The following is a 15,724-nucleotide window of genomic DNA, read 5'->3' as shown; positions in this document are numbered from 1 at the left end:
ATTCATGGAGTGTGCTCCTCCTAACATTTATGCAAATTTTAGGTTCTGCAAGCCTATATTACAGCATAATTGGTTACCACAAGTTATAGATAGAAAGGTTTGGAAGAACAGAAGATTTTGATTCACATCCAAGGACTGTATTAGTATCTAGTCTGCGTGCTGTACCCTTGAGTATGTTTTCAAATCTTGTTCAGATTGCACAAAATGTCTGATACTTCAGTCACTGTAATTCCACTAGTCACCAACTAGTACTCTATATCACAGCAGCTCTGGAGTACAGGAAAGTTAGGGTCTGGTTCAAGGTGCATAATATCCAGCTGCTCATTCCCTCTTTGTAATGTGTAATAACACTTTGTAGAAGCATCTTCTCTAATGAAAAGTGATCTCCCCTTTCTTAATTATAAGATTTACTGCTGTGTGCACTGTAAAGCACGTGTTTTTGTAATTTTAACACGTGGGAATTGTGTAGTTTAATTAACATGCAAATGGGACGTTTGTCTTAGTTATCTAAGCAAAAAAACCCTCTTTTGAGGAATATGCCTCTATTTAGAAAGCAATTTAATTGTTACAGGCCTATAGACCAAGATCATTCATACCTGGGTTCTGAAAGCAGTGGTTAAGCAACTCACTTCACCTTGTGCCCAAGATTCAAAAGAGAATTAATGACCTTGTTTTGAAAAATGATAAACTGGGACTACAACTGGTGCCAGCAGTATGTTTTTGACAGAGAATCTAGTTGTGTAGGCATATTATATATGCAGCCCCCACCTTCCCCACCCTAGGATGGAGCCATCTCATCATCTCTCATCTCTAGTATTTGAACTATAGTGTGCTCAAGCGAACTTGGCATGAATGCCTTCTGTCTCCCTGTGTTTATTTCCATCTATCAGTAACTACTTCTTGGGAAATAAATGCCTTGTCACTAATTGAGCTATCACAAAGTGCACACACACACACAAAAAGAGGATGTCCATAGAAATATATTGAGTTTTGCTGCCTTTCCATTTGGTGGCTGATGAAGCAGTGCCAAGTGAAGATGCTTATGAAGACACAATGGTCAACATGGATCCGACCCTGTTGCTGACCTGCTCTAAGCAGAGAGTTTTTGCTAGAGACCTCTAAAGGGTCTTGCAGCCTCAAGCTGCTCTGGTTCTGACTGAGTGGGTAGTTCAGTTTGTATCTGGAAGAGCTGGGATTAGCAGATAATATATAGAAAACTCATGGCTTTTGTGCTTTTGGTAGGACATTAAGAATTGCAGTCTGGAGTTAAACACAGTAATATGAACCTTTCTGATGATGGAGGAAGGCTATTTAGCACCACCTCCTATAAAGAGACTGCCTGTTTCTAGTCCTGAGCTGTACTACCAGCATCACTAATGTTCCTGCTACTACATATCAAGTCATCTCTGGTTTGCCCTCCCCTTGTATGGTAGCTACATGTTGTCCCTAGGTGACACAATTTGTGCAAGGAGAGGCATCCCCATTCTATTCATATCAGCTGTGTCTACCCCACATGCTCTACAAAGTTGGGCTTCCTTTGCAATTCCAGCAAACAGTTCCCTGTGCCTTTCTGAACAAGTAGAATCTGTAGGAAGAAGCAATTTTTCCTGGAGCAGCGCATGCATTTGTAGGACTCTTGGCATTATCCCCACTGCTTGTTTGTTAGTCCAACTAACTTTTTTTTTTCTTCATAGTATGCAAATTTGCTGTGTTTGTCCAAAGGCAGCAATTTCTCAGTCTTTTCTCAGGATGTTGCAAAGTGTGGTGCTTACACTGGTCCTGTTATGAAGTGTTAGATGTCATAGCTGCCTGCAATGTATTTATACCAGTTCCAATAAAAGATAAACACAAAATGAGACAATACCAAGTCTGCTTTATATTTAAAGGGAAGTGAGTTTAATTTTATTGCTCTTCAGTGTTGGCTTTTTAAAGGTTTCTGCTTGGTTAGGAGTGCAGGTACACATCAGTGGTTGTTTGCAGGTGTTGGTGTATTAATAAGACAGAAAATATATTTTCTTACAGCATTCTGGCATTTTCCTCTACGATATGGTACAGAACAAAAAAAAATAACAACACAGAGGTGTCTGGAAGTGAATTGAATTCAGAGAAATTTTTTGAGGAGGGAAAGAAATATCTTTGCGTGTCTATGCAGCTTTTTGCATCAGTACATGTACTACATTGCCCATCTCTGACCAAAAGCCATCTGGCATACCCCCAAACAAATAAATGCAGACTCGCTTTGAATTTATTTTCAGTTCAGAGTGATATAGATTAAGTTCAGGGCTACAGGGAACTGTACAGCCTTCACTCCCTGTGTTTTGCATTGTAAGTGCTTTTCAGGAAGGGAGACATCTTCTTGCGGGGTGGGGAGGGACATATTAAACCTTAACACTTCCAGGAGAAAAACCTGAGTAGTAAGAAAGTCTAATGAGAACAGAATAACACTGTCTGGGTTTGGCCCATAATCTGTAGGGAGGATGTCAGGTTCATAGGATGGGGAGATGGCAAGCAGTATAAAAAAATCAATTTGCTTCTCACAGATGCTGTAAGTCAGAAGGGATTATTCCCTTTTCTTGAGCTTTCCTGCTTTAAGTGTATGGCCAGGCTCCCTGTCCTTCACCTACAGATAGAGTTTTAGGGGCTTTGCAGATAGAAGCTGGAATGACTTTCCTAAATACATCCAGTTTAGAGGGGAAAAAACCCAAGAAACACAAAACCAATACAACAGGATGTCTCTTTCCTAATGGTGTGTTCCCTTAACACATTTCTCCCCTCAGTGTTTTACAGTATTTGCAAATACTTCTCAAGCCTGTTAAACAGCCTCCTGGAAATGGGTTAGGGATGTGGTTTTAGAAACTCTCACTCAGCAGGGTAAGAAATCACAGCTGCATCCAGTGCAGCAGCCAGCTGGGTAGTGTGGCTGGCACACAGCTCTTCTTTCAGTCTTTTTAACACTGATGAAAGGCAAGAGGCTGCTGTCTCCAGAGATGCAAATACTTCCTTTCCCTGGCTCAGAATATGTGCATGACAGAATTGGGGGTTGGGTCTTCTTACGCCTTCACAAACTGACAAACCCTAACCTGTGGGTTTGGAAAGCCAGAACAAAAGTATTGGTTTCTCTAGTGCTAGTAGTGATTTTCTAATCTGAAGTTTATTCAGTTCTGTCATGTGCAAAAACCTCAGTTCAGTTGCTTGCTGCCATTCTCCTGGTTTAAGCAGGACCCCTGAGGCGTAGCATTGATACCAAGATACCAAGGTCTTAGCATCTACAGCCTTCATTTTGAAATTTGGGGTAACTGACAGGTCTAAAAATATATTCAGCATACTCAGAGTCCAAACTGTATCTGGAATGGCCTTGTCTGTATGAAAAGACAAACAAAAAAAAAGTCTAGAAAACATAACCTTGTAAAGAAAGATTAAGTTCTGCTGCTTTAACTACAAGAGATTGCTACGGGGAGGCAGCCTGATGGTCTTCAGAGGCTAAAAGGCTGCTGCAGTGCAGAAGGGAGTAATCATATTTCCTGACAAGAATGTATAGAAGAGCAGCCATGGCTGCCTGAGGAGACTGTCAAGTTTCTGTCACTGGAAGGCTTTAAGAATAGGTTAGATGAGTCTGCGAGAAATAACAAACACAGGTATGGATGATCCTGCCTTGGGGTGTGAGCATGGACTGTGTGATCTTCCGAGTTCCCTCCAGCTCTGCGCAATTCTGTTGCATTTGCTCAGGCTTCTCCTCCAGCTGGAACAGATGTGTCTTGTTCTTGCTTTAGGGGTTCTGAAATGTCAACAACAACACTGCTTAAGAAAACAAAAAAAAAAAAAAAACCAACCGAAAAACAAACGAACAAAACCCAAACACCAGTCAAACAAACAAAAAAACCCCAAACCACACAAATAAAACCCTCAAACAAAACAGCAAAACCCAAATAACAAACAAAACCAAAACCATGGAAGTCTCTTCCAGGAATTCAGTTCAGAATTTCTCCCACCTGTGAGAAAGCTTATTTGAGATATGTATGTCCCACACACACTGAGGCAGTGCTGGGGCAGGGAGTAGAATCCATGTAACACAGAGATATGGTTTTGTGGCTTTTTTTTTTTTTTTTGAACTTGATATATATATATATTAAGTTTTGCAGAGTAAGGAAATGGAGGAGAAGGACCACCACTACTACTCACTTATCACTTCCCTGATTTGCTTTTTGCTTCTAAAAATGCATGATTCATTTTTTTCAGCAGCAGGATGAAGCTCTGTGATTGCAAAATTTATTGTCTCATTTTTTTTTTCTTGGAATTTATTTTTTTGCAGATTCCATGATGTCTAGAAAGATGGTTCATCTCAGGCTCTACTTTTTTCTTTGATGAACAGTAACATTTTTTCCTTCTCTCTGTTCTCCCTTGTCTCTCTATTTTCATGCTGTCTTGTGACTTCTTGAAGTTGAGTTGTCTGTTCCATTTTCAAATGTGGCCAAAATGAGGATTGGAAGTTTTCAAGCTGGTAGGAGAAGCAGGTGCTGAGGCACTGGTTAACTATGGAGACATCTTTCCCTTAATAAATCAAGCTAGCAACTGTGTATTGGTGCCTTCACAATCTATATTTCAGTTGCTGAAAGATGAAATGCAGATCTAGTTGGATGTATTCAGAGACTTCAACCTTGACCTAACCAGTCCTTTCCAAGATGTATGTTTTCTCTGGGCTGCTCAGAGGTTGTTCTGTGTGGAGTTGTGACTATGAGTCAGTGAATAATAAACAAGAATTTGCTGTTTACCATAAATTCAAATCTTACACAGCATCAAATCGGATGTTGTTAGATGCTGGAGATAGAGGTCAAATAAAAAGGGAAAAGCCAGTAAGGCATACATGAATCCATAAGCCACAGATTGCTGGAAACTGGCAAATTGTTCAATGGGATTCTCTTAAACTTATTTCATCAGCATCTTTGCTGTGACACTGTCAGAATAAGGAAATTGGAGAGGCACTGGAGGTTAGTCTGAAGTGAAGTCTGAAGGGAGGTTATAACTTTAGGACTAGAAAGCCCAGGTTCCTTATCATTAAAAAAAAAATAATTGTGAGCAGTTCTTTGTATCTCTGTTGTTCAAAGCCAAAATATGTTTTGTCATAGCTGTGTTAATTACAAAATACATTGGCATCTGATTGTGTATTTTGCCAAGTACTAATACTTTCTGCACTGCATTTTCTTTTCCTACGTGGCAGTGGAATAGTGGGAGTGTGGGTTTGTCTGTGTGTGGGCAAACAATGGAAGGCATAGCCTTGGGGAAATTCAGGCAGTCTCTCATTTAAAAATAAATTAAATGGGTAGGAAAACAAATATGCAAATGCTGAGAATTTGGCCACACTGTCAAGAAGCTCTGGGTTTTCCCATGCTGCAATTGGCTGGAATGCCAGATTTTGGGATGAGAAATAGTAGCTTCAGTCCTGAAGCTGAGTTGGTTGCTTGCTGTGGTTGGCATTCTGTTAGGAGAATAGATGCAGGAATGTGGGCTCAAGAGATACTGCGACTCAAGAGTTGCCATGGATATTACAAAAATATGCCAGAAAATCATTAAACCTCAGTCCAGAAACACTGTGTTTTCCAGCCCTTCTTCATATGACATGGATGCTCCCTTTGGGCATAGCAAGGCTGTCTGCTCTTAGAGCAGATGGACCCCTTGGAATACAGCAGCAAGGGCTGTGGTATTGATTGAAGCATGTAGGCACGGATTGATTAATCTCACTCACTTCTTGCATGCAATGGGACAAACTATTTAGCAAGCATTAGTCACAGAAAACAAAATTCCATTTCCAGGAGTTCTGGCTCTCTGTGTGTACACAGAGGCATGATCTGGTGTGGTTTCCTCTATCAGCTCCTCCAAACTTTGTAAAGAGAATTGCTTAGGAATCATTGTAGTTGGTACAGGTTGTGCCAAATGGCTGTCTGAAGGGGAAAACCAGCCTCATTTTCCTCTGACTTGACACCTGTCATGCAAATTGTCTCCTTTGCCCTTCAGGATGGTGCTAGACAAAGGGCTGCTTCCACCAGACTTTGTGATGTGTTGCATCCTTTTGAGTCACAGCTTTAATGATGGCATTAAATACTTTGAACTCCTCATACCCTGTCACAAAGGATGAGGTATTTAAACTGGCCAGTGACAGAGAAAACTCTGTTAAGGAGCCTGAAATTTCATGATTTTGCTGTTCTTGAAATAGCTTGAAACCCTAGACTTTTTGGTAGCAAAGCTGACCTGGAAAGAGGTAGTACTAAGGTGTATGCAGAAGCACAGTGTTGTACACCCACTGTTATATTAAGTACTATACCCCATCTGTACTAGAGTGTATGAGACTAGGTAGTCTTTGGATTAAGAAGGCCATTTATGTGTTGAACCTGTCATTATTCATAAATGAACTATGAGGGTAGTCGGTGCCTGCTTTCCTTTAGGCTTAGATTTGTATGAAGGCATAGGTAAGTGCATGCATTGCTCTTCCTGTCTGCAGCTGCTTGGGTACTTTCATCTGGTTGCTGCAGTTCATGTTGAATTTGCTCTGATGAAACATTGACTGAGTTGTCCTATTTATTTTTTTGGCTGGCACCTTGCCCTTGCTATAGCAAATACTAACAGTACTTGTCAAGGACAGCACTGGAAACTTCAATTCGCTTAAGCGACCTGGGGAAGCAAAAAAGGGAAAAAAAATAGTTTCACATTGAATCCACCTTGGCAGCTGATCAGATGGCACATCTTGCAGGACATCCAGAGAATTCCAGAGATCTGCAATGAGGAACACAAACCTGGCTGGATATTTTCACATGAAACTCAGCAGTGTTTCATCTCTGTAGCATCAGTGGGCAGACACAAGCACACACTGATATTGCCATCCTGACCCATCTGTGTATTCCAGTTCTTCTAGCAAATACAGTTGGAGAGGGCAGGATGTGGTGTACATAAGAATTGCAGCAATGGGATTGGTATTAACAGTTTACCTCATTAGGGAGAAGCATACTGAGTTGATTCATGGGTTTACTTCCCAGTACTGCTCAAGTTAGAGAGCACAGATAGTGTCCTTAGTCCCTATCTTTTTGTACCCTATCCATGTTTTATCTATGAATATTCTTTATAACATTTTCTAACTAAATTAGCTTAAAGTATTCTTTTTTTCTTGCTAAATAGAGCTGACCTTTAAAATGCTGCTTTATGTGTATTTCCTTTGTAGATTCCATTAGATTTTACTATTTATTTTTACTTGTAAGAAATAATATTTTTTGACTTTTTCCTTCTTTTCTTTTAGCACTGAACTTAACATCGCTTCATGTGTTGTACTGTCAAAATGGGCCTTTGGGAAATTAATTACTATTGCAGGTGAAGGGTGTTAGGATAAATCTGATGAAAGCAAGTCTCTTTGCTGAATTTCCCAAATCTCCTCTAAGATTTAATGTATGCCCTGCAGCAGAAGCCAAACTTTTTTTTCTTTTTTTTCTTCTTTTTTTCCTCCCCAAAGTTGGCCATGCAAACGAGAAAATATCCTGGCTAATTATGCCCAGTGAGTTTTAATTTTATTTATTACAGTCCCATGCTGGGATTGAAAAAGCAAACACTTAATATTACACTCACTCTCACATAAATACCTGCAGTGCATTACAGAAAGTATAAAAAAAAAAACAAACCAAAACAAAAAAACCTATACTGCCACCCACAATTTGGCATCCATTCTTTTCATTCTCTCTCTAGTATTCTTATTTTTGGTATTTAGTATCTTCTCTGCAGAAATGCAAATCATGTCATAGTCTAGATTATTTTTTCTTTTCAGGAAATCCTCTTATGTTTTCCCTTCTTGGTTTTCTAGCAATGAGTCAGATGTTTTCAGATAACACTATTTGAATTTGGATGGTAGCTAGTGAATGGCTGGTGGGATGAGTTCATAGATTCGTAGAATACCGGCTTGGAAAGGACCTCAAGAATCATCCAGTCCAACCTTTTGGGGTGAGAATATAGTCTAAATGAGATGGCCCAGCACCCTGTCAAGCTGGGCTTCAAAACTGTCTGATATAGGGGAATCCACCACCTCCTCTGGGAGTTTATTCTAATGTTTAATAGTTCAAATCATGATTTTTTTTTTTTCTGGCATCCAGTCCAAATCTCCCCAGTAGCAACTTGTCTCCACTACCCCTTGTCTTTACCGTGTGACTCTTTGTACAAAGGGAGTTCCTCCTCATGATAGCTGCCCTTTATGTGCTTGTACATGGTTATGAGGTCTCCCTTAAGCCCTCTGTTCTCAAGGCTGAACAAAGCCAGTTGTCTCAACCTTCCTTTATATGACAGGTCTTCCAGTCCTCTGATCATTCTTGTGGCCCTTCTCTGGACCCTTTCCAGGCTGTCCACAACCTTCTTGTACAGTGGGGACCAAAACTGTGCACATTACTCCGGGTGCAGCCTGACCAGCACTGAGTAGAGTGGGAGAATGACATCTGTATCCCTGCTTGTGATAACCTTATTAATGCAACTCAGTTGAAGATGTAAGAGAGGATGTACTTTATAAAACACTTCTAGTTTGAAATATCACCTACATCTCCATCATCAAACAAATAAAGTATTTAAACTGCACTCACATTCACATGCCAGAATACCTGGATCTTCTTCTGTGTGGACTACCCTAGGTGATCTCACTTTGGCAGGGGGGTTGGACCCAATAATCTCTGGAGGTCCCTTCCAGCTTCTCATGTACTGTGATACTGTTATTGTTCCATTAAATTCTACATAGAGGAGAGGCTATCCTGCCTCGTTATAAGGATCTGATGGTCCAAATGTAGTTCTTTTGATCCTTTGTATCACCTTAAAAAGATCACTTCAGTCCTGTGATTATTTCCCCCCTCACCTTTTGTCTCTTGCCTATTTCCGATGTAGGTTTCAGTGGACATGTTTACAAATACCACAACACACACTGGAGCTTCACCTCTCCTTTAAGTTTCTATTTCAGTTAAGGACTGGTTTTCAAAAAGTTTCCCTCTCTAATGCTTGTGTTGGTACTTTGCAAAACACTGACAACTCGCTTTGTGCAACAAAACACAGAATATTGTTAGACAAGTCTCTTTCTTTTTCATCTAATTATCATTACAGAATGTACCTCTTTCTCTGTATTAAACCCAAAACAAAGCACTAGAAGTAATGGTATGTAAAGGGGAAAATATCTTAAATCCAAACTATTTTACATGGGAGGGAAAGAAAAGGTGAAAAAAATACTGACTTAATTCCTTGTGAAGATGGATACACAGTGGGGAAAAAAACATATGAGAAATTGAGGAATGCATGATATTTGGTGCAAGTTGAAGAACTCCTTGAGTCCTTCCCAAAAGTATGCACTTACATCACAAATTAGACATGTTAACTAATGAAATTAAACCATTGCAGGTAGCTCATTTTGGAGTGGGAGTCTTGAAAACTCCCTTAATACATGCTAGGTTTTAGGGTGGAAGGACAGGATGCAGAAAAGCTTCACTTGGACTAGTATATGAGCTTTATACTGTCAGCTGAGCTTGGTCTGTGGTAGCTGTAAAACAGGAACATGATTGTACAAAGCAAAGCCTCTGTAAAAATAGTCAGTCACAATGGAAAAATCTGGCTCTGAAGAGGACAGAAATTTCTGTCCATTGTGTGTCTTTAATGTGAATGGAAGAGAATGCTCAGATTATTTGGACAATGCCATGATTTTGTTTTGTCTGCCTCGCCTTAATTTTAAGGGGTTTTGTTTTCCCTGACTTTGTTTCATACATGCAAGAGCAGCTGAAGATAACAATGATTCAGGGCCATGAAGGGAGCACTGGTCTGTAGAAACAGTGTTTGAGTGCAAAACAGACAGATTCCTCAAATTCATTTCCCATATTCACATCACTAGATCTGTTTTGGAGACAGAGTGTGTTTTAAATTGGTCTTATTCTTTTCCAGATAAGTTTGTTTATTTTCACATGAAGCAAGGAAATGGTGCTGAATTCAAATCTCATTTACCTGATACCACTGCAGAATAACTAAGAGAAGTGCTGACCTGTCCTTTAAAACGTATTCAGTAGATTCTCTAAGGGATAACTACAGAACTGGTTTAAGCAGGGTGAACTCCTTTCTAAAAGTGGATGTGGAAAGATATTGGAGTTTGAGATAGTTAGCTTTTGCCTTTAATACAGAGTGAAGGGTCTTCCCACTAGAGCTGGAAAGAGAATTTGCCCTCAGTGAGACCTCTGTGGACTAAAAAAGGCAGTTTGACGGTTGCTAGGAGGTGACTTACGTAGCTTTTGAAATTCAGCTTGAGTGTGGAATTGAATTTATGGGGGGACCTGAACAGACCGCCTTTGCATTCCTTTGGAGTCAAAAAATCAAAGGATGTGCAACCCCATGATAAATTAAAGGCCAAGTATGGGGATGCATGTAGAATATAATATCCTGTCCTTGTTTGTTTGTTTGATTTTTGCAGATGGCTTTTCTGCTTCTGCTTTGTAAAATGATGAATTCTAAATGGAACAGCTGTCTGTACAGGATGGTTTATTTGCTTCCCTTTTTTCATTTCCAGATTTATTTGTATTAAATCCTTTCTGCTGATGCCAAGCCAAATTGTCAGCACATTTACCTCTCTTAAAAAATGTAGGTGTTGTAACAAAGCAATCAAATCTTTAAAAAATGCCTTTTATCTAAGGCATAGATAACAGACTTTTCCCCTTCACTTGTGCCAATTGCAGCACAACTTCCTCCCTCCCACAGTTCTGTCCCAGCCACATGCCTGAGGGCAGCTGGCATCAATGTTCAGATCTTCTACGTGTTGCTTTCACAGTGGTATGCAAGTGCCGACTCCGAGAAGGTGGCCAGTCATGGAATATGTTTTAGAAGTTCAGTCTCAGAAAGAAGGAGAACCTACCTTTGTGACTAATTATTAAAATGACAAAAATGCCTTTTTTTTTTTTTTTCCCTCTTTTAGATTTATTTTACATCTGTTCGTTCTGATAGAGTACATGATTTCCAGCTTGGAAAAGAAGTTGTCATTGTTCACATTACTGTTGTTCTGTTCTACTCCATGAATTCTCATGACATAATAAATTTAGGGAAGAAAAAGTAGATGGCTTAAAAAAACCCAAGCAAATAAAGTATGCTACAACACTTTTTAAAAAGCTGATGTTCAGTTTTCTAAATTTGCAATAGAAGAGAGAAGCTGAGAAGTGTGATGATGATCTCTCAGTCGAGAGACTGAGATCCCTGGGGCTGTTTAGACTTGAGAAGACTGAGAGGGGATCAAATCTGGGGGGTGGGTGTCAAGTGGAGGGGGCCAGGCTCTCTTTGGTGGTTCACAGTGATAAGACAAGGAACAATGGGTTCAAACTAGAACATAGAAGATTTCACCTCAACATGAGGAGAAAATTCTTTACAGCGAGGGTGACAGAGCACTGGAACAGGCTGCCCAGGGGGGTTGTGAAGTCTGCTTCTCTGAAGATTTTCAAAACCCACCTGGATGCATTCCTGTACAGACTATCCTAAGTGATCCTACTCTGGCAGGGGGGTTGGACCTGATGGTCTCTTGAGGTGCTTTCCAACCTCTGATATACTGTGATACTGTGATCAAGGGAATGTGTGATGAGGAAAGCCAAAGTTCTGGTATGTTAAGTTTTTTGCATCTTGTCTTAATATTGTTTATACTCTTTCTCCTTTCCATCCTCTAGTTCTGGTAGTTCTTTTTAGGTAAGGAAACCTAGTCCACTATTTTGCAGCAAACAGAAATACAGGAGAAAATAAGAGGGGGAGCACAAGTCTTAAGAGGAGTGACTGAGGGAACTGGGGTTGTATAGCCTGAAGAAAAGGAGGGTCATGTGAGACCATAACATGCTTTGCAAATACCTGAAAGGAGGTTGTAGTGAGATGGGGGTGAGTCTCTTCTCCCATGTAACAAGGGGTCAGACAAGAGGAAATGGCTTCAAGTTGCATCAGGGGAGGTTTAAGTTGGATATTAAGGAAAAAAAATCTTCACCAAAAGGCTTGTGAAGCACTGAACAGGCTGCCCAGGGAAGTGGTAGTGATACCACCATCCCTGCAGATTTTTAAAAGATGTGTAGATGTGTTGAGGGATATGGTTTAGTGGTGACTTTTCCATGATAGGTTAATGATTGGACTTCATGATCTTAAAGGTCTATTCCAACCAAAATGATTCTATTATTCTATGCATTCCTGTGGTACTTTCTTTTATAATACTCTGGCCTTATATGTTTTCTCCTTGGTAATTCCTTGGCATTATATGTTGTCTGTGTAGTAACACTGGTGGATTTCTCTTTGAAATGCTTGTTCTGGTATCCCCTTGTATCCATTTCTTGAACCAAAATAACATTTGGCAAGGAATTTTGCATATTTACAGCCCATCATAGCAGTACCAAAATTGTTGCAAATGGCCTCAATCTATTGAGTTTAGTGGAAAGACACCATTTTACTGAAGGAAAATATCAGCTGTTTACAATAACACCAGGAGTTTCTTCATAACATGTGTGCCTACTTTATGAAATCATCTCTGTTAACGTTGTATTTGTTGATTTTACATGAAATAACTGCAACCCATAAACAGGAAAACATGCTGAATTGAAACTAATTTGAAGTAATATTTAGGCAAATGTATTTTCTTGTTAGGGCATTGCTGAGTTTTAGGGAGTTAGTCGTTGTCACAAAATTTTATACACTGACAGCCTTAATATTGAAAATGTGTGCTCCTTTTATCTTTCTCTCTCCACTAGTTCTCTTTTTTTCCCCCTCTTTATTTAGGAAGAATAGAGTGGTGCAGGTGAGATATGTTGTGCTGACTATGAGAAAATCTGAGAGGTTCTTATTGAAAGTACCAGGTTTATTTCCAGTCAAGTGTAACATCAAATGTGTAGAACTCCTTCAGCCTTCCCACTCAAGTAATTTTGTCATTGTTATTTCTTCACCATTCCTATCAAGGGGCCAAATTTTGCCCTCTAATATCTATGCAGTTTGTCCTTTGAATTCAAAGCAAGCACACATACAGTTTTAGAGGTGAATGTTTCATCTGAGGACAGTGAATGCTTTTGTGCAGGCTCTGCATATTGCTCACTTAGTTGGCTAAGGTGTGTGTTTTCCTGCTTGGCTGAAGGAGGGAGAATTTTATTTGCTTCATTTATTTTTTATAAGATTCATTCACCATAATATATTCTATGAATTACTCTGGAATCTGGAAAATCAGAGGCCCTGCTCTGTCACAAACTGTCTCAGGCAAATAATTAAATTTCAGTGTTCCATTTATGATAATTGCAAAAATTGAGTTGATATATTTGTTTGTTTCAGTTGCAAATAGGTCAGGGGCTGCCTGCTGCAATTTTTTTTTGCTTATTAAACCTTCTTTGATACCACTTCTTCTCTTGCTAAAATTACTTGATTCTACTGGAATGCAAATATTAATTTATATTTTAAAATATATGCATTTAAATCCTGTGTCATGGGAATCCAGGACAGTTAGCAAATGGAACAATCTGTGATTTATTCATTCCTTGATTAATTTTAATTATAGCTATTTCTTAATGTTGAGTTCTCTGACAATTAGGATAAATTTTGCTTTTAATGAAGACACAACTGTTCAACTAAAATGGGATTATGGTAATTATTAAAGTTGCAAAGAAATTTGTTTCATAAGCTCTTAGAAGGGTTGGTCATCTGACCAAAAACAAGATCAATGCAGTTAGTGCTAATTAAAGCAAATAGACTAAGGAATAAAAAAGGCTTAATTCTGAATTTATGAATATTATTAAAAGTTTACAAGGCTAGTTTAACTTGCATTCTGTGCATTGTTGGGTGAAGAAAAAAAGTGTCTGCATTTGTAAGACAAGTAGAAATGAGAAGTGACCTTCAACTTTGTGTAAAGCCTTTGAAAGGAAATGGTTTTAAGGGAATAAATGTGGCTAAGTTTCTGATAGAGGCCTTTAACAAACCACAAATGACTAGTAATTAGCTCTTCTGCATTGGGTTAATTAATAAAAGTTAGCTTAAAACAGGCAGAAAATATATTTGTCCATTACACTGATGATATAAATTGTGATAATAAAACATCAGTTTTCTTTTTACCCCTCTCCAAGGAGCTCTATTAATATCTTATATTTCCTGTTGCCAGCACCCCTGTGATGTGAGTATAACTGCTGCTGTTGAACATGAGACAAAAATGAACTTTTATCACCAAAAATCAGATAAAAGTAAAGGTGTTATGCTGAGGGCAAGGTCAGGTATGACCAAAGCACAAATAAGAGCATAAAAATCCATATATATCACCATAAAGCTGTTGAACCCCTGTGCTTTCCATCAGCCTTTGGGCCAAAGCTTTTGGGGAGTTGCTGGTTTGAGGGAACTGGCATAGTCCTGCAGACCATAGCTGGTTGCAAATAATGCACCACCCAGTATTGTTTATGCCACCCTGCAGGCTGCTCTTGCTTTCTTCAGGATCAATACAGAGCCTCTGAATTTCTCTTCATCACTGACATGTGGATGCAATGGCAGAGAGGCTGACTGGATGTTAGACTTGGTGTTAAGTTCTGTTGGTTGCTTTCACATCATACCATTAAGAGCCAAAATCTCATCCCTTCTCAGACTTCCTGCTTTATAAGGATGGGGCAAACCCAGCAGTTTTGGCCATCTCTTATTTCTTTGTTTTTTTTTTTAGTAACAAGGTGTTTTCCATAGATTTGAAAAAAAGCTGCCCAGTGAGCTGGAAAACCAAGCAAGCATTTCCCATTTTATTTCTCCATTTTGTATTTAAGTCTTATGATTAATAGAAGCCATAACTTTTATAAGACCAATACATATTCTAATATTACAGATAGTTAGAAATAACATGCTTTCTTCTTTAATTCCTTATGTCTCTAGTATTTGAATATTAAATAGTATAATAATTAAGCATTAATCAAAATAAATCTTTCCTATTAATATTTTATTTGATCTTAAAATGTTACGTACAATGGTATAAAAAAACCAAGAAAATCTTAGTTCTAGGGCAAATCTCAGACTCACACATGCAGATGGAGATATATGTGTAGATATATATATACGTGTATACATGTGTGTGTATGTGTATGTACTTGCATGCAGCATAATAAACAAGTATCTTGATGAATCCTTGTCTGGTGGGGCTGGTGAAAATGATGGCTGTTAGTGACATAGAGGGTTTCTGCTTGCATGTATGAAATCAGTTCTAATTTTAAGGATTCTAAAAGAAACAGACTGAAAGTCACAGTTAAAGGCAATATGCACCCTTAAATGCAAAATTATTTTAAGGATGAGATGAAGTACAATAAAATCATGTCTTCAGCTAGGTCGGATCTAAATATCATTAGTGACTTCACCAGTAGCACAACTGAAAGATCTGGACTATAAAAAAAAAGGATTTGAAGCTCAATTTACAGCAGAGCAAACCCTAATGGATTACTGGTGTGTATGCCTGTTTTCTATCCACCCACCCATCACAACTGAATTAGTTGTTACTCATTTTTCAAAAGCTAAACACACAGTGTAAAAGAGATTATCTAATATACAGGGGTGGGAGTTGGGGAGGTGAGGAAAGAAAAGGCAAGCAATGGAACAATCTTTGCTTCAGTTTAGGCCGGTGTAACTGCATTGCACTGCTTGCATTTACATCAGTGTACTTCAGAGCAGCATTCATGTCGTGTCTTGGAGATTGACTTTATCTCCCACAGCTTTTCTTTCTGTTCACTTC

At 39.0% G+C, this 15,724-nt stretch overlaps 1 protein-coding gene across 1 annotated transcript in view; it reads left to right on the top strand.

Annotated features, from left to right (window-relative positions):
- CNTNAP5 (contactin associated protein family member 5) overlaps positions 1 to 15,724 on the top strand; it is a 226,655-nt gene that overhangs the window by 93,892 nt on the left and 117,039 nt on the right. The gene's annotated exons all lie outside the window — the stretch shown is intronic.

Source organism: Indicator indicator, chromosome 5 (genome assembly GCF_027791375.1).
Source record: "Indicator indicator isolate 239-I01 chromosome 5, UM_Iind_1.1, whole genome shotgun sequence".
In the NCBI taxonomy this organism is placed as follows: domain Eukaryota; kingdom Metazoa; phylum Chordata; class Aves; order Piciformes; family Indicatoridae; genus Indicator; species Indicator indicator.
The sequence above is the reverse complement of the archived record's forward strand: the minus strand, read 5'-3'. Positions and strand labels throughout refer to the sequence as shown.